This window comes from Ursus arctos, unplaced genomic scaffold (assembly GCF_023065955.2).
Source record: "Ursus arctos isolate Adak ecotype North America unplaced genomic scaffold, UrsArc2.0 scaffold_16, whole genome shotgun sequence".
Lineage (NCBI taxonomy): Eukaryota > Metazoa > Chordata > Mammalia > Carnivora > Ursidae > Ursus > Ursus arctos.
The window spans coordinates 49,722,755-49,740,921 of NW_026622830.1; the positions used below are offsets into that span (position 1 = coordinate 49,722,755).

An 18,167-nucleotide genomic window follows, 5' to 3' on the forward strand; every position below is an offset into this window, starting at 1 on the left:
TCAGGTCATGATCCCGGGGTCCTGGAGTCAAGCCCCGCATAGGGCACTCTGCTCAGCGGGGAGTCTGTTTCTCCCTCTGCCTCTCCCCCTGCTGGTGCTTTCTCTCTCTCTCTCTCTCTCCCTCTCTCAAATCAATAAAATCTTTAAAATAAAATTAAAAACTTTAAATTCATTAGTTTAAAATTTTAATAGGTAAACTGTAAACAGTAATGATCACTGCTGAGAACAAAATTGATTTTCCAAAGGAATATCTGACAACACTGAGGAAAAATTCAAAGAAATGGAAATCAGAAATGAATAAATAAGATCTGAGGAGAGGTCCAGACCTACCTTACAAGTATCAGGAGGACAAAAGGAGAAAAAATCAGAAGTGATCATTGAACTAATGCAAAATTTACTTGAGCTGAAAAAAAGTCATGCCGTAGACTAACAAGGCCTTCGAGTCCCAGGGAGAATTAGCTAAACAGACACAAACCTAAACAGACATAAACCTATTTGACTTTAAGGAATTAAGAGAAAAATTATCAGAGTTCCAGACAGAAACCACAAGTTCCTTCTAGAAAATGAGACAGAGTAGCATTGAATTTTGAATCTAATCTATAACCCTCAGAGCTGAAAGAACTGTCAGTCTGTCTGTCTTTCTCTCTCTCTCTCAGAACCTTGCTTCATATCACATAAGCAGATGTCGGATTGATTTAAGTCCTAAATTGATTTAAGGTCTAAGTATTAAAAAAATAATAAAGAATTTAGTAGACAATCTAGGGGAATATATACATTTGGGAAGTGGTAGACCACCTTAGGTAGAGATAAGACCCGCAAGCCACAGAAAAAATGAGGTCCCACTTTACTTTACAAACTTGAAAAAGTTTGCATGTCAAAAGGTACAGTAAAGCCACACTCAGTCAACAGATGGTGAAAAGCATCTGTAACATCAGAGCTGTTAAAAGAGTTCATGCCTCTGATATATAGAGAGTGCCTACAAACCGATGAGAAGACAAACAGCCGATTGAAAAACAGACAAAAGGAGATGAAAGAGAAGATCACGGAAGAGAAAATAGAAACGACCCTGAATTTCACTGAGCCAGGGAACACCATTAGTTCTGGACCATGCTGAGAGACCTTTATTCACCCATCAGGTAGGCAAAAATTTGTATGAAATCATAGATAAGAAACACAGTCCCATTCTTTGATAAATTTTACATTATATCTTGTGTGATTGTTAAGTCAATTCAAAGTAGTCTGTTTAAAGGCTGTGACTTTTTCCTACCTCGTTTCAAAATTTCAGAAAACCATCACTGAAAATAAGTTTCTCGTTCTTGAAGAATACATTTGGATGATGATAAGTAGCAAGAATAGCAGATTAACCACGGATTCAAGGTTCCAGTTTTTTCCTTCGTTGGTCATTCACACTTGTGAGTCATCTACTTTTATTATCTGGCTTTCTTAGTGTCCTAAAGGTCTGACCCCCGAATGAGTTTGGATGGTTGTATCATCCTAACAGAAGAAGACTCCATAACTCAAAGTGTCTTAAAGGTAAAAAAGAAGTATTTTAATCTCCTATAGAAGCAGCTCATGGCAGGGCTGGCAGAGAATGTGGGTTATTCACACTCTCTCCATGATTCTGTACAGTTTTCCCTACTCTGCCCTTTCCCTCTGGCAGGGTTGGCTTCCACTCCCTGCTGATTGTAAGACGGCGGCCAGCAGCAGGGGCACTGCCTTCCTTGTTCGTGTTCAGAGACAACCCAGATATTTCTGTAAAGCTCTTACCTTTTGTCTGAGTGGGACAACCTAGTTTACTTGTCTCTCCTGGCACAGTAACAAGGCGCTGACTGATTCGAAGCTGGCTATGTGAATGGCCCACGAAACAGAACCGTTCCCTGGTCCTGTGGATGGGGCCAGCTTCCTGTGAGTCACCTGGGCTGCAGGGGAGGAAGCACACAGAGCCCTGGGGTTCCATTAAGGAGGGGGAGTGGATTCTGGCAGACAACTGTCCAGCCCAGCGCTGCCACACGCTGCAGATGGCCGTACCTAGAAATGGTCACCGCCATCGTATAGACTCTCAGTCGGCCTCACAGTGAGTTGTTATAGTAGTCTTCTAGTGCCATTGCAGCAAATGACAAACTTTCAGTGGCTTGAAACAATGCATTTTATGACCTTGCAGCTCTGGAAGTCAGAAGTTCAAAATCAGTCTCGGTGTGGTAAAATCAAGGTGTTGGCAGGTGTGCGGCTCTGCCTTCTGGAGGCTCTCGAGGAGAATCCATTTTCTTGCCTTGTCCAGCTTCTAGAGGCTTCCTGCATTCCCTGGCTTGTGGCCCTTCATCATATCACCTTTTCTCCCTCTGTTTCCATCTTCCCATGGCCTTGTGTCTGATCCTCCTGTCTCCTTATGGATACTCATGATTACATTGGGGCCACCCAGATGATCCAGGATAATCGCTCCCTCTCACACCTGAATTTAATCCCACCTTCTAAATCCCATTTGCCGGGTAAGGTGAGATACTCAAAGGTTCTGGGGATTAGGGCATGGACATCTTTACGGGGGGGGTCATTATTCAGCTAATCAGCTGCCTCCTGTACTCCTGTTTGTGCCTCGCAGCTGTGTTTCCCGCCTCATCTCACATGTGTCTCCTGTGTTTCTCTCTTCATTTGCATTGTACATGAGAAAAAGCAGCAATTTAAACAATTGAATAAGATTCTGGAGACAGAGTTGCAGGAATAAAAGCACATATAATTTCATTTGTCTCCTGAAAGTTTTTGTTTGGAATTTGAAATTTAATATAATTTTGCCTATGTAAAGTGAATATTAGTGAAACAGTTGATCTGAAATCTCTTTTCAAAGAATATACTGTTCTTGTAAAAGCCCTTCAAAACAATATTTTAAGTGCTGTTTCCAAATGGAGTTTATACTTTTGCCCTTATTATTGTACTGAAGGTCTGTTTGAGGGTGTGTGTGTGTGTGTGTGTGTGTGTGTTTTTCCCAAAGTGAATTTGCTTCGGGATCTACTAATACCTTTAATTTTTCACCAGGGAGGAGATGAATTAGTGCATCTTCTAGACTAGGTTTTCTTAGCACTTGGAGAATCTGGTATAACAAATATTCATGGGAGAACGGAAGGACAGTGGCTCTTACATCCCATATACTTTTGACAGCAACAGCATAAACCTGAACAAACTGTACATTCTTGGTGCATCACTTCAGCTGATAATGTGTTCTGTGAAGTATTCTTTAGTCCTTAGTAATTCATTTTTGTATGAGATAAAAGTACTTCAACATACATTAGAGAAAGCAGAGTGGTGATTTTAAAATTTCAGCAGTGACCATTTTTTAGCAGTTCTATCAGCATATTAATTGACGTTAAAACCCATCAAAGCCCATTTGGGAATGAAAAAGTTTGAGATGGTTCAGTTTTGTGTATGATATTTGTATTTATTTGTATGATAACACTTAGTTATACTTTTATTAAGTCTCAGTGCACCATTCAATAATGATTCGTGGGCTGTGGGTTTCCTGAAATTGTATTTCATGGAATGAGCAGTTAGAAAAAGTGAATCTGCACAGCCAAGGAAACAGTCAAAAAAACTAAGAGGCAGGGGCACCTGGGTGGCACAGCGGTTAAGCGTCTGCCTTCGGCTCAGGGCGTGATCCCGGCGTTATGGGATCGAGCCCCACATCAGGCTCTTCTGCTGTGAGCCTGCTTCTTCCTCTCCCACTCCCCCTGCTTGTATTACCTCTCTCGCTGGCTGTCTCTATCTCTGTCAAATAAATAAATAAAATCTTAAAAAAAAAAAAAAACAACTAAGAGGCAGCCCACGGAATGGGAGAAGATATTTGCAAATGACACTACAGATCAAAGACTGGTATCCAAGATCTACAAAGAACTTCTCAAACTCAATACGCAAGAAACAAACAAATCAAAAAATGGGCAGAAGATATGAAGAGACACTTTTCCAATGAGGACATACAAATGGCTAACAGACACATGAAAAAAGGTTCAACATCATTAGCCATCAGGGAAATTCAAATCAAAACCACACTGGGATACCACCTTATGCCAGTTAGAATGGCAAAAATTGACAAGGGAGGAAACCACAAATGTTGGAGAGGATGTGGAGAAAGGGGATCCCTCCTACATTGTTGGTGCAAATGCAAGTTGGTACAGGCACTTTGGAAAACAGTGTGGAGGTCCCTTAAAAAGTTAAAAATTGAGCTACCCTTTGATCCAGCCATTTCACTACTGGGTATTTACCCCAAAGATACAGACATAGTGAAGAGAAGGGCCATATGCACCCCAATGTTCATAGCAGCATTGTCCACAATAGCTAAATCATAGAAGGAGCCGAATGCCCTTCAACAGATTAAGAAGATGTGGTCCATATATACAATGGAATATTACTCAGCCATCAAAAAGAATGATTACACAAATTTTGCAGCAACATGGACGGGACTGAAAGAGATAATGCTAAGTGAAATAAGTCAAGCAGAGAAAGATAATTGTCATATAGTTTCACTCATTTGTGGAACATAAGAAGTAGGAAGATTGGTAGGAGAAGAAAGGGAAAAAGAAAGGGGGATAATCAAAAGGAATGAACCATGAGAGACTATGGACTCTGGGAAACAAACCGAGGGCTTGGGGAGGGGGGGAATGGGATAGGCTGGTTATGGGTATTAAGGAGGCACGTATTGCATGGTACACTGGGTGTTTTACGCAAGTAATGTGTCATGGAACTTTGCATCAAAAACTAGGGATGTACTGTATGGTGACTAACATAATATAATAAAAAATATTATTATTAAAAAAAAGACAAAGAAGTGGTAATGGCTTTCTTCCAGACCGTTGGTGGTGGTGTGGGGCAAGAGATGGTGGCAGAGCTGGATGGCGGCGGCCTGCAGAGCCGGAGAAAAACCATTCCAACAGCAGCACCTTGTCTGACTGAAGACTCAGCAACTCCAGCCATTGTAGCATTGAAGAAGAGCACCGCCCCATGTATGAAATGGTGCAGCGGATTCTCTTGTCAACGCGAGGTTATGTCAACTTTGTGAACGAAGTCTTTCATCAGGTTAGTGTGTGTGTGTGTGTGTGTGTGTGTGTGTGTGATAAGTTCATGAAATTGAAGAGACTTGTTCTTGGTCTTTTGCGCATAGTCCTGCAAGAAATACTACTGATGGGGCGCCTGAGTGGCACAGCGGTTGGGCGTCTGCCTTCGGCTCAGGGCGTGATCCTGGCGTTATGGGATCGAGCCCCACATCAGGCTCCTCTGCTATGAGCCTGCTTCTTCCTCTCCCACTCCCCTTGCTTGTGTTCCCTCTCTCGCTGGCTGTCTCTATCTCTGTCGAAAAATAAATAAAATCTTTAAAAAAAAAAAATACTACTGATGAGTTGGGCTACATTACTGGACTGAATAATGATCCCTCTAATCCTGCTTTTAATTTCTCATGCGGAGTGTTGTGATTTTGTGTATGATTCTTTAAGATTTTGTTTTTGTAAAATTCCTACATGTGGAGGGGAAATTCTATATCTGAGCAAATCATTCCAAAAATACCCTCACGTGTCAGTAAGAAACTTGAAACCCAGAGGTAGGTGGGAAGAAAGCTCTTGCTGAATACTCATCAACCAATGAACATGGCAAAGAGGAGCCCCAGGCCGGTGTTGTCCCAAGGGCCAGAGGGAGCTCTGTGGAGGCTCTGCAGATGGTTGTACTTTCCCTGCAAACACGCATGGCATGAACGTGTGATTGAGGTTTTTATGACGTAAGAGGAAAAAGTTGGCTGGGGAGGGGAATAAGGGGAAAGCAAGGGATGACGCTGGTACAGCACCCTGGTGGTGGCCACTGTGGTGAGTGAAAAGGGAGGGGAAGTACAAACAAGAAAGCAGGTGCAAGTGCGGAAGAAGATGGCAGAGAGAGACCAGAGGCCGGGCAACGATTAGCAGCCCTGAGCTACAACCGGGGCTGGCTCTGCCCCCCCAGGGGCATTGTCCGGAGACATTTTTGGTCATCACAACTGGAGAGAGGGCAATGCTGCTGGCATCTAGTGGGTAGTAGCCAGTGATTATCCTACAGGCATAGGACAGGGCCTGCACTAGCCCACGACAGGGAACATCAGGCCTCAAATGTTAGTCGTGCTGCTGTGGAGAAGCTCTGACAGAGGAAACAGAACCCGCGGTGCAGCGGAGAAGACAGCAGACCTGTGGTGTGGGCTGGAGCCACTGGCCACCTGCATCTTGGTACCAGTGCCCTGGGAGACAGAGCCTGGCTCTTTTGTGGGTGTGTGCATGTGATGGGGACTAGCTGTTGAGTCTGGGCACACGCACAGAAGGTGAGGCCCCTGAATGGCAGACCTGTGGTCCGTGGGGAGAAGGGGAGGAGCCCTGTGCACACACGTGACCGGTGCATGCGCAGTATGAAGAGCTTTCCGAGGAGGGGCAAGACTTCTAGATAGCGATGAACCCTTTCACTTCTGAGACTGTCATTAAGGAAAAATCAACCAACAATGAAAGTCCCAGTGTAATCCACAGCAATCTGGAGGTGTTCACGTATTTTGTATTTTAGTGAATAAAAAGGTTGGACTTAAGAAAATATTAGTGTAATATTCTCACTCCCTGACTGTGTCTTCTCTGTCTCATTTCTTTGCCCCTGTTTTCTTTGACCCCAGATTCCAAGAATTGACCAAGTTCTGGGCTTGAGCCTCTTCTGCTGTAACTCCACGCTTGCCTCCTTCGGGCTCGGAGCCAGCAGCCATGTGGCGTGAGACTCTCACTCAAGCTTTTTGTCTGGACCTTGCTTCTTGTTTGCACACTTGCCTTTTAAAATGCCCCCTGGTGACCTTGTCTGACATTCTAGTGGTGTCTTAATGATGACGAGGCCAGAACTGAGCTTATTTTCTTCCCTAACATCAGCTTCTCCTCATGACTTGACCACTTCTTTAACGGGGCTCGTGTTCTTGTGTGCGTATTAATTTCAGCCCTCCCGTGCTTCTCGTCTTCAGCTCCTCCACTGAGCCATCCCTGGACAAGCCATGCAGGGGAGCTTTCACAGTCCTGCTCCCTCCTTTTCCTTTGACCGTAGTTAGCAGCATGCTCCCTGGAGCCCCGCACCTGCTGTGTCATCCCTTTCTAGCCTATACTGTATATGTCATGCTGACAAAACATTGTTTTATCATAATAGTCCAGGACTTAAAAATCTACCCGAGTCTGTCCATTAACGTTGCCCTGTTGCGTTCCTGTTGTACCCACGGAAGGTACTTGGTAACCATTTAATTTGAGTTGAAGTCAGCAAGGTCATATAATTTAGGATAGAGGTCATATTCTTTATAGAGTAAAGGACTAGATCATAGTATTTCAGGCTTTGTTGATCACACAGACTCTGTTACAGCTATTTAGCTCTGTCTTTGTAGTGAGAAAGGAGACATGGACAGCACATAACGAAGAAGCGTGGCTGCGTTCCCGGGGAACTTTATTTAGGAAAGTCACTTGGCAGGCTGGATTTGGATGACAGGCCATACTTTGCAGGCCCTGATCTGTAGCAGTGTTTTAAGCTCTTGGACGCCAGTGCTTACTGTAAGACTAGATATGATTGACAAAGCTTGTAAATTTTGCACACGAGATAATGCTAAACTGATGTGGTTTTACCTTTATTGTGTAAACTGTTAATTTACTATATGGAAAGTTTTGTCTGCATCCATTATTGACATTGCACCGCTGGCAGAGGGTGCTCTAAATTCTGCATGCCATTTAGTCCTCACTCCAATCTAAATTCAGTTCTGAAGTAGCTTGGGCCAAGTAGGTAACTGCAGACTACTTATGACCGAACTTCTGAGACATCTTTGTGCCGTGAAGCCAAAAAACATTTTATTTACACCTTCTCATTATTCTTCATCAAATCTAATTTGAAAGCATGTATGTGAAATTTAAAATGTAAGGGTTGTGCATGTGAAAATACTAAGTAGAGATTCTTGAAGGGGCGTGGGTTTTAACATTGCATTCTATTGCCCTCTTGAGGTCAATGATGTATTATTCTTTTTTTGGGGGGCGGGATTTTTTTGTCTGTTCTTTTTTTTTTTAATTAATAATATTTTTTTATTCTATTATGTTAGTCACCATACAGTACATCCCTAGTTTTTGATGTAAAGTTCCATGATTCATTACTTGCGTATAACACCCAGTGCACCATGCAATACGTGCCCTCCTTAATACCCATTACCAACCTATCCCATTCCCCCATCCCCCTCCCCTTTGAAGTCCTCAGTTTGTTTCCCAGAGTCCATAGTCTCTCATGTTTCATTCCCTCTTCTGTTTACCTTCCCTTTCTTCTCCTACGGATCTTCCTGCTTCTTATGTTCCATAAATGAGTGAAACCATATGATAATTGTCTTTCTCTTTATTGTTCTTTTCAGGATGGCAAAATGTGACTTGTTTCCTAGTGATTTCGTTTTCAATTTTAAAGTGTTCATTGACTATTTAATATTTAGGCCTAAAGGCCATTAAAGTTTAAAATGTACATTCAGGAAGCTCGTGTTCTCAGTGAAGGAGGTAAGATGTGTGTGTATGCACCAGAGAACAGTGCATGATGGAGGAAGGTCAGATGTCCATGGGTGTGGTGTCGAAATAAATGCTGACAAGGGGCCCCGAGCGCAGAGAGGCTCGTGACAGGGGCTAACTGTGCAAGTCTCCTTGGCCTGGATGGTTCGGTAGGTTGCAGGCAGTGGAAATAGATGGTAAATGAGGGGAGACGAGGTTCAGTGGTGCTCAGGGCAGCCTCAGTTTACTGCTGCCCCCAGCAGGCAGGCTAACAGTGAGTGGTAGAAGCTTCAGGTGGGGCAGTTCTGGTCTCGGGGTCACTCCGCTGGAAACTTGTCTTCTTACCAGTGTTTTTCTTACCTGTTGTGACCATTTGTAGGTCATGAAGTCAACGTATCAAAAGCCAGTCTTTTGGGGCGCTTGGGTGGCTCAGATGGTTAAGCGTCTGCCTTCAGCTCAGGTCATGATCTCCAGGTCCTGGGATCAAGCCCCACACTGGGCTCCCAGCTCAGCGAGGAGTCTGCTTCTCCCTCTCTCTCTCCCCCTGCTTGTGCTCTGTCTCTCTCTCCCAGATGAATAAATACAATCTTTAAAAAAAAGGCCAGTATTGTTTTAAAATAATGGAATAGAAGAGAATAAATAGGATGGACTGAAACATTTCAGAGTACCCTGCATATTCTAAGGATTAGTATTTCTTTGTAAACCTTCTAAAACAACATTTATTATCCAAATGCATATATGCTTCTGTAAAATGTCTTACTTAGGTTATGGGTCTGAAAAGTTCAAAGCACTGCTCTAAAGGTTATTTGTCGATTATGTTGTTTTGTTGGTGTTGGTTTTGTTTTAAAAAATAACTTTATTTTTAAAAAAGTGAATATTCATTAGACAAATAGAGTCCCAAGCCAATCACTCAAAATACTGCCATTAAGCAACCCCTGTTGATGTTTGTAGAGTATCATTCCAGGTATTCCTGCATGTGTCTATTTGACTGCTGGCCTGGCTAGCTAGAGAAGCAAATAAGAGCCTGGCAGAGAGGAGATGGGTAAGGCAGGATATAAACAGAGAGCAGCCTGGCAGACAGACAGGAAGGCTTACAGAGGAGCTGATGGACATAAACAAACTGGCAGGCAGGCATAGAAGATGAGACAGGTAGGTGTAGACAGGCCAGCTGGCAGAGGTGGAAGTGAGCAGGGAGGTGTAGATGGACAGGTGCGTAGGTGCAGACAGACAGGCAGACAGAGAATTTGGCAGGCAGTTAAAGATGGACAGGGGCGCCTGGGTGGCACAGCGGTTAAGCGTCTGCCTTCGGCTCAGGGCGTGATCCCGACATTATGGGATCGAGCCCCACATCAGGCTCCTCTGCTATGAGCCTGCTTCTTCCTCTCCCACTCCCCCTGCTTGTGTTCCCTCTCTCACTGGCTGTCTCTCTCTGTCAAATAAATAAATAAAATCTTTAAAAAAAAAAAAAAGATGGACACACAGGCAGCCAGCCATGGATGGGTGAAGGTAAAACCAGACAGAGGTTGACTGAGGTAAAGGCAGAGACAATGGGAGGGTATGTGGAGGCACCGGGGTGGGGGTGAAGGATTGACAGGTAACTTTATGACAATGGAATCTTAATTCTTAATGATGCTTTTGTGCGTTTTTAATGAAGAGCTCTGAATTTTATTTTATTTGAATTTGACAGCAGAAAAAATAAAGAGAAACAGAATTGTAGAAATTCAAATAAACATTTCCTTTAACACAAGAAATATTAATTACCAAAATATTTATCTATAATGAGAAGATTAAAATCACATTAAGGTGGTGGCATCAGTTTTTATCCCCATGGTGTAATTTTAGATAGCACTTATTGATTTCTTAAGAAATCTGAAGAAATTATCAGCCTGGTATTTTCTTCAGCCTCCTGTTCCCATCCACTTATTTCATTATATTATCAATTGTGAGCCTGAATTTACTATTATTTGCAGTCAGTTTTGGAATCCTGATGTGCAGAGTTGTTCAGTCTTGGTTCTGAATTTAGCTACACTCTCCTCCTGGTGTCCCGAGTCCTAACATGCTTGCTTTGATGCACTTCTTGGATGGCCTTTTTTGTCATTGAGTGGGTGTTTTCAAGAAGGTGTCTTGAGGCTCTAGTCCCTGAGTTCGTTTGTGATGAGGAATGTTTCCCTTTTGCTTTTCCACATGAAAAACAGTTTAACTGGGTATAATAATTTCAGATCACCCTTTCTTCCAATTAGGAATTTTCAAGTCAAAACTTTTCTAGAATTTTCAGTATGAATACCTTCAACATGTTTAAAGTAATAAAAGACAACTTGGAAATGTTTCCAGGAAACAAGAAATTATAACAAACGACTAAGCAGATTTGAATAATAAGGAAACAGAACTCCTAGAGATGAAAAAAAAAAGTAATAATTGAAATAGTAAAGGAAAACCTTAGTGGGTGAGTTTAATAGCAGGTTAGGTACAGCTGAGGACTGAATAAACAGAATGACAGACCTGAAGAAATTATCCCAACTGTCCCCCAGAGAGACAAAGATGAAAAATACGAGAGGTCGAGACATGGAGAATACGGTGAGAAGGTAGGAAGCGTGTGTTCCATTCTTCTCTATCCTTATTTTTTTGATCTGCTGTTCTGCAAGTTACTGAGAATATCCTACTATAACTGTGGATTGGTCTATTTTTTTTCAAAGTCTATCAGTATTTGCTATACACACACACAGACACACACACATATATATATTTGAGGCAAAATTATTAGTTTCAGTATGGATTCACAAATGTCATATGTTCCTTTGAACGGATTCTTTCATCAGGAAGAATTTTTTCTCTTTATTAATACTTTTTTTTTCCTTTTTGGCCTCAAAGTCAGTCTTGCCTATTCTTAATATAGCTCTACCAGTTTTCTTTTGGTTAGTGTTTGCATGGTGTATCTCTCTCTTTTTACTTTCAACCTCTCTACATCCGGATGTTTTTGGCGTCCCCTTATAAATGGCATATGGTCTTTTAATAGTTATTAAAATCGAACCTTATAATTTCTATCTTTTGATTGGAGCATTATTCCCTTTACAGTTGACATAACAACTACTGTAATGGTGTATAAGTTCACTATCTTACTTTCTGCTCTCTAATTGTATTGCTGATTGTATTGAATTCTCTCAGGCTGGTTGTTTTTAGCATCCCGTTTTTCTCTTCAAGCTTAGTGTTTTTACACTCATTTGTAATATTTTATTGCTTGCATCCCTAACTTAAAATCTAGCATTAATTTCAACTTTTACCCTGTAAGTATGCACTCCAGTTCCATTTATTCCTTCTCAGTTCATATGCCCCTGCTATGTACAGATTTGCCTCAACTCACAATGCAGTTCTGTCCCGATAAAGCCATCAGAAGTTGAAAATAGAGTAAGTCAGAAATGCATTTAATACACCTACCCTACCGAACATCATAGCTAAGCCTCACCGACCCTGAGCATGCTCAGAACATTTACTTTAGCCTACAAGTTGGGCGATCTCATCTAACACAAAGCCTAGCTTATAATAAAGTGTTAAATATCTCATGGAATTTATTGGATACCATACTAGAAGTGAAAAAGAGAATGGTTATATGGGTACAAAACGGTAGTAAGTGTATCAGGTGTTTATCCTTGCGATCCCAGGGCTGACTGAGAGCTGTAGCCACTGCCACCGCCCAGCGCCACAAGAGAGTGTCATACTACATATCCCTAGCCCAGGAAAAGATCAAAATTCAAAGTACAGTTTCTACTGACTATGCGTGACTTTCGCACTGTCATAACGTTGAAAACTTCTGAGTTGAACTGTCCTAAGTTGAGGACCATCTGTATTTGAATTCCATATTATGAATATATTATTTATATGTGTACACATATATTATCTCTTTCATATTTATTATTTTACCCGGTTTTATTCTTTTATATATATATTCATATATATATTTTATCCAATTAGAGTTATCCAACTAATTACCTGTTTATTGCACTTTCATCTCTTCCTAAATCTCTGATCCAGAATTATTTTCCTTCTGCCTAAAGAATAACTTTTAGTATTTCCCTTAGGTCAGATCTCCTGGTAAAAGTTTTTCTCATTTCTGTATCTGAAAATTTCTCTATTTTGCTTTTGGTTTTGAAGTGCAGTTTTTCTGGATATTGAATTCTACCCGGGCAGCTGTTCTCTCTTTGCACATTGAATATTTGTTGCATTGTCTTTGAGAAGTCATGTGAGGTCACGTGGTTGCTCCTTTGGAGGAAATGTCTCTTTTTTCCTCTAGAAGCTTGTAAGATTTTCTGATTGTTCTTGGTTTTCAGCACTTTTACTGTAAGGTACTCTGTATTTACCCTGCTTGTTTGTGATTCTTGAGTCTGTGGATTGACATCTTTTACCAATTTTGGCAAAATTCTCGGGCATTCTCTCCTCAAATATCATTTCTGCCCTCTTTTGCTAATCTTCTTTCCTTGTGCCTCTGCAGCCAAGTATAGGAGCAGCTTTTCATTGTGTTCTCTCTCTTGCCTTCCTTTCTGAGTTAGCCGTCCTTTCGTCTCACCATGCTTCACTCTGGGTGTTTCCTTTGGTGTTTTCATCCTGTTTTCAGCTATGTCCATTCTGTTGTCAATCCATACCCACTGAGTTTTTCATTTTGGTTATTTTATTTTTCAATTCCATTTCCATTTCTTTTTGAAACTTTCTTTATCCTGATCTCCTATGTCTTTAAAGTATTGTCTGGTTTTTATTGTGGTGTTGTTAATGTTGACTTCTTTTCTCATATTTCTGATTTTTAATGAATATGCTACATATCATATTAACCAGACAGTTTGTACAAATCATTTGGGTTTTACTGTGACCTTATTTTCCTACAGAGAACATTTCTCTTTGCTTCTTACGAGGAGGATAACATGATATACCTTTGATTTTGGATTTGGATTACCTCATTGTCTACATTTGTCCAAACTCATCACATGGTTCACTTAACATTTGTGCATTTCCTGATTTATAAATTTTATGTAAAGTACCATAAAGAAATTTTGAACTCTAAGGAAGTGATATGCATGTTGAAATGTTTAGGGGTGAAATGTACTGATGTTTGCAGATTTCTTTGCAATGCATCAAAAATAAAATGGGTTGAAAGAAGGATAAATAGAGGTGGGTTGATAGGTATGTGGTAAGAAAATCTAGCAAATGCTAATGGTAGAATCTAGGCGGCAGTACATGGTATTCACTTTAAAGTATTTCTACTTTATTGTATGTGTGAAAATATTTGTAATACAATTTGGAACAACATTAGAGTGGGACAACATTGTACTTTGTCATATTCTTCTTTGTCTTTGTTGATTGTTCTTGAGATACAAGTCAGAATATTTGTTACATTGATATGTTACCTTCTTGTTATAACACAGACTCCTCTATTCTGGAATTTGATGTGACATCAATGGAAATATATATATTGCATGAATCCTTGTTACACTAAAGTCTGCCTGTCATTGGATCCTGTAGCGTGAACATTAAGGACAGTATGAAATCTCTGAATCTTGAGATTCCAAGACCTAGAATCATCGCTAACTTACTTTGTAACCTTGGGAAAATATCTCATGTGTTCTGAGCCTCAGCTTAATTTTTCATCTATGGAATGAAAACACTTCTGTAGTATTGAGTTCCTCTCCTTTGTGTTTACCCCTCAGTCAGAAATATTCCTTAGAGCTAATACTCAAAAGGCAAATACATTTCTCCTTTACCGTTTTGTTTATATGTTTGGAATCTTACATTAAATCAGAAGTCTTACATGCATATGTGTAAAGAGAGTCTGTAATGTTCAAAAGTTCATGGGGTGCTCTGTGGCTCAGTCAGCTAAAGTCTGACTCTTGGTTTTGGCTCAGGCAGTGATCTCAGCATCATGGTATTGAGCGCCATGTCAGGCTCTGTGCTCAGTGCTGGAGTCTGCTTGCTCTCTCCCTCATCCACTGCCCTTCCCCTGCTGGGCACATGCTCTCGCTCTCTCTCTCTCTCTCAAATAAATGTGAGAAATCGGAAAAAAGAAAGTTCACATCAATGTGCACAGTGCTACAGCTGGCCAGAGGCTCTCTTTCATGTGTTTTCTGCGAGCCGCATTCACTAGCATACCAGCGAGTACAAAACACCTGAGTACAGTCTTGACTCATTGGTATGCTGGTGAATGTGGGCTCCCAGAAAGGGATGGTAAGGTGGAAGGGAGGGACGCAAAAAGAAGGAAGGAAGAGAAAGACAAAGGGGAAGAAAAAAGAACGGCTCCAATTATTAGCATTTGCCAACTTCTGTGGTGTAAATAATCCTTCCGTCACCAGCACGACATCCCTGCACATGGAGTTAGGCGGAGGTGTGACAGTTGGCTGCAGCTGGCTGCAGTAGTCTGTCTGTTGTCTTATACTCAATTTCTAATTCATTGGGTTGTATAACTGTTATGGTTTATATAGCCACTTAAAGTATCTGTGTAGGCGTGCATGTTGGCTATTTTTGTGAAAAAAATATTCAGAATACAAAAGTTATTTTTAAATTGCATGACATTTTCTGGCCCAATTGAAAATACCTTTTCTCTTCAGCAAGTTTGGTGTGCACAAAAATATCTGGCTCCGTATGTTTCAGAGGAAAGTCTGAACTTGGTGGTGGTGATTAGAAATGTCTGTTATGCGTCTGTTACAGTGATCTGAGCAGGTGTGGAGTTAAAGGGAGTCTTCTCTTTTTATTTTAGGCGTTTTTGTTGCCTTCCTGTGACATCGCTGTAACAAGGAAGGTAGTTCCAGTGTACAGAAAGTGGATCCTCCAGGACAAACCTGTGTTCATGGAAGAACCAGATAAAAAAGAAGCTGCCCTACAAGATGCTGAAAAATTAGGATTTTCAGAGACTGACAGCAAAGAGGTAATACGTTGTCGCTTGTTTCAGCTGGGAGTACACGTATTTTAGCAAAGTCTACCCGATCGGGCGAGGGTGCCAGTCAGTGGGGCACAGGCCGGCGGGGCTCTTTTATCGTAGTTGCTTCTCTCCAGTTGCTGAGTTCCGTGAGGACCTGCTTCAGTGAGGCTACTTCTGGGCTGTCTTCAGGATCATTGGTCACCTCCTTCCCCTCAGGCTAGGTCCGGCTGTGCATGGCAGCTTCGTCATTCACTGTGGCGGCAGAGTTGTTTTATGAACCATCGTATGTTCACACGTCTGCGTATGAGACTAAAAATGTCACTGCTGTATTGGTATTGACATGTTTAAACAAATAGCATTTGAGAAACTAAATTTAGAATGTTTTGGCAGTCTTGTCTTGTGCAGTGGCCTGCCCAGAGCAGCCGAAAGGACTAACCCAATAATGAGTGCTATCTCCTCTCTTAAGAAGCCTCACATCAGGGCTGGGTGCTGTCCTCAGAGTGAGTGCTGCTGGAATGGAACTTTTCGTCCTGGTTAGGTAAAGCTAGAGGCTGGATAAACCTAAAACGACACAGTGGGATCTCTTCCTGAAACAAAATATCTGTCATATTTCTATTTCTGGCATGCTGTTTTGAAACTAGTCTGAGAAATTATTTTTTTTAAGATTTTTATTTATTTATGTGACAGAGAGACAGCCAGCGAGAGAGGGAACATAGCAGGGGAGTGCGAGAGGAAGAAGCAGACTCCCAGCGGAGGAGCCCGATGTGGGACTCGATCCCGGAACACCGGGATCACGCCCTGAACCGAAGGCAGACGCTTAAGCACTGTGCTACCCAGGCGCCCCTGAGAAATTATTTCTAAAAGTGGGTGTTGCAGCAATTAACAACAAACATTTAAGACTATTTGTAATCAAAGGCATATCACTTTTAAATATCTGTATTAATTCCATAATTTTTGATTTTTTAATATTGGTGAAATCATTTTAATAACTGGTCATGAGGTCAAAATGAATAGATAAGCAAATGGAATTTATCACACATTTTAAAGGTCTGTTTTAGAGACTCATTCAGTCACTGGACCTGCGTTTATTTCTTCAGCACATACTAAACACTAGGCACTGTTTGAGGTGCTGGAGGTGGTGAACAAAATGGAAAAAAGACTCGCCCTTCTAAAACCTCTATTCTCATGAATTTTGGTGAGTGTAAGGAATTAAATATGTGAACATGTACTTCTTCCCCCTCCGTTAACTGGTTTTTATCTTCTAAAGACCTCATCTGACGGTTCTCGTCATAAGCGATCTTCCAGTTGGGGACGAACATACTCCTTCACGAGTGCAATGAGCAGAGGATGTGTGACGCAAGAAGAAAATAAGAACGGGAAAGCCAGGGCCCAGGCTATGCTGCAGGTACGTGGCTGGCCGGAAACATAAAGACCTCTGGTTGGAGTCCATTTGAACATTTTGTTTATTGTGATAGCATCATTAAAGTACGGGGATATTTGTATCTACCTGTCAGTAAACAGCTCTTAAGTTCTCATTCTGAGTTTTCTTCCTGACCGCTCATCTTCAGTTTGTAAAGATTCTTTTCTAGTCGAAGGATACCTATGAGCTGGTTGCAGTTTTTGAGAGGGATTATTACGCAGTGAATGTGAAATGACTGAGATCTAAATCTTAAAAAGCATGTCCTGAACACATATGGGGAGTTAGTCCGTCATCTGGACTCTAATTTGCAAGACAAGCATGGTGATTCTATAATCCCATAAAGAATATTCTTCTTAAAAATTGCCTGTTTGATGATAAATGCTCTACTTTTTAAATCTTTATCTGTATGAATATTTAAATAGAACCAGTGCCATTTGGGAACATTGGAAAGAACAACTTTGGCTGATCACTTAATCTTCCCAGACCTCAGGATTTTACCTCAAAAATGGGGATTGGGAGATTGATTACCTCTTGGCTCCCATCTAGGTGGAAGGTTGTTAGGTCTCTAAGTGAAAACACAGAATGCCTCTTTTTCCCCTGCTCCCTGGCGCCCACCCTCTACCCCATATCCACCTGAGCTAGCATAGGCATAGCTTGCCTGTTGCCCAATTTTCAATGACATGCTTTTGTCATCCATCTCTCAGTAGGATTCCTTGTCATGGTATCCTTTTTGCTTTCAGGTTCATTAGCAGTTTAATACTCCGTAACTATTGAATCTTCTCATTTTTCAGTGAAAATCAGCAAATAATTTGAAATCAACTTGAAACAAAATGAAGATGATTTTACTTGAGTAGCTTCAAAGAACTCCGGTGCCAGTTGTTAGGAAAATCTGTGCCCTCACCAGAGAAGTGTATGCCGGAGTCCCTAGCCTGGGTCCCTTGGTATTCCTTGTCCTCCAAGTGGATTGCCATATGCCGTCCTCAGCCATCCCACTGCCAGTATCTCCCTAGGTTCAGGAGAGTGTTAATTTGTTTTCTGAAAGAATGAGTTACATCAACTTGGCCAAACCAAGAAAAAATATTTTCCACTTGATTGTAGCACAACAGTGTTCAAAAATGTTTAGTTTGGATTCTAATAGCTGTGTTTGTTCTCTTTGTATCCAGTATCTTTGGTCCTTTCCTTGGTTCATTAGGAAAAAGTGGCCAAGTACAGGTTGAATAAGCTAGTACTCTTCTCCAGTTGCTGTTGAGAGGTACAATTTGGACGTATTAATTTTTTTTTTTAATTTTTACCTTAACCAGTACTGACATGGTAGTAAGAAAGATTCATGGAGTTG

At 41.3% G+C, this 18,167-nt stretch overlaps 2 protein-coding genes across 3 annotated transcripts in view; one reads left to right on the forward strand and one right to left on the reverse strand.

The window, feature by feature from the left end:
- The window catches only part of LOC125281391 (focal adhesion kinase 1-like), a 353,460-nt gene that overhangs the window by 216,452 nt on the left and 118,841 nt on the right, over window positions 1-18,167 (reverse strand). The window lies entirely within an intron of this gene.
- The window catches only part of LOC125281409 (ral guanine nucleotide dissociation stimulator-like), a 123,657-nt gene that overhangs the window by 75,058 nt on the left and 30,432 nt on the right, over window positions 1-18,167 (forward strand). The window contains exons 9-11 of one of the 2 annotated variants that reach the window (XM_057312747.1): window positions 1,286-1,412; window positions 4,832-5,058; window positions 15,250-16,816. The gene's annotated coding sequence lies outside the window, so the exon portion shown is untranslated. The remainder of the gene's footprint in view (window positions 1-1,285; window positions 1,413-4,831; window positions 5,059-15,249; window positions 16,817-18,167) is intronic. The other variant, XM_057312748.1, reaches the window with a different exon arrangement.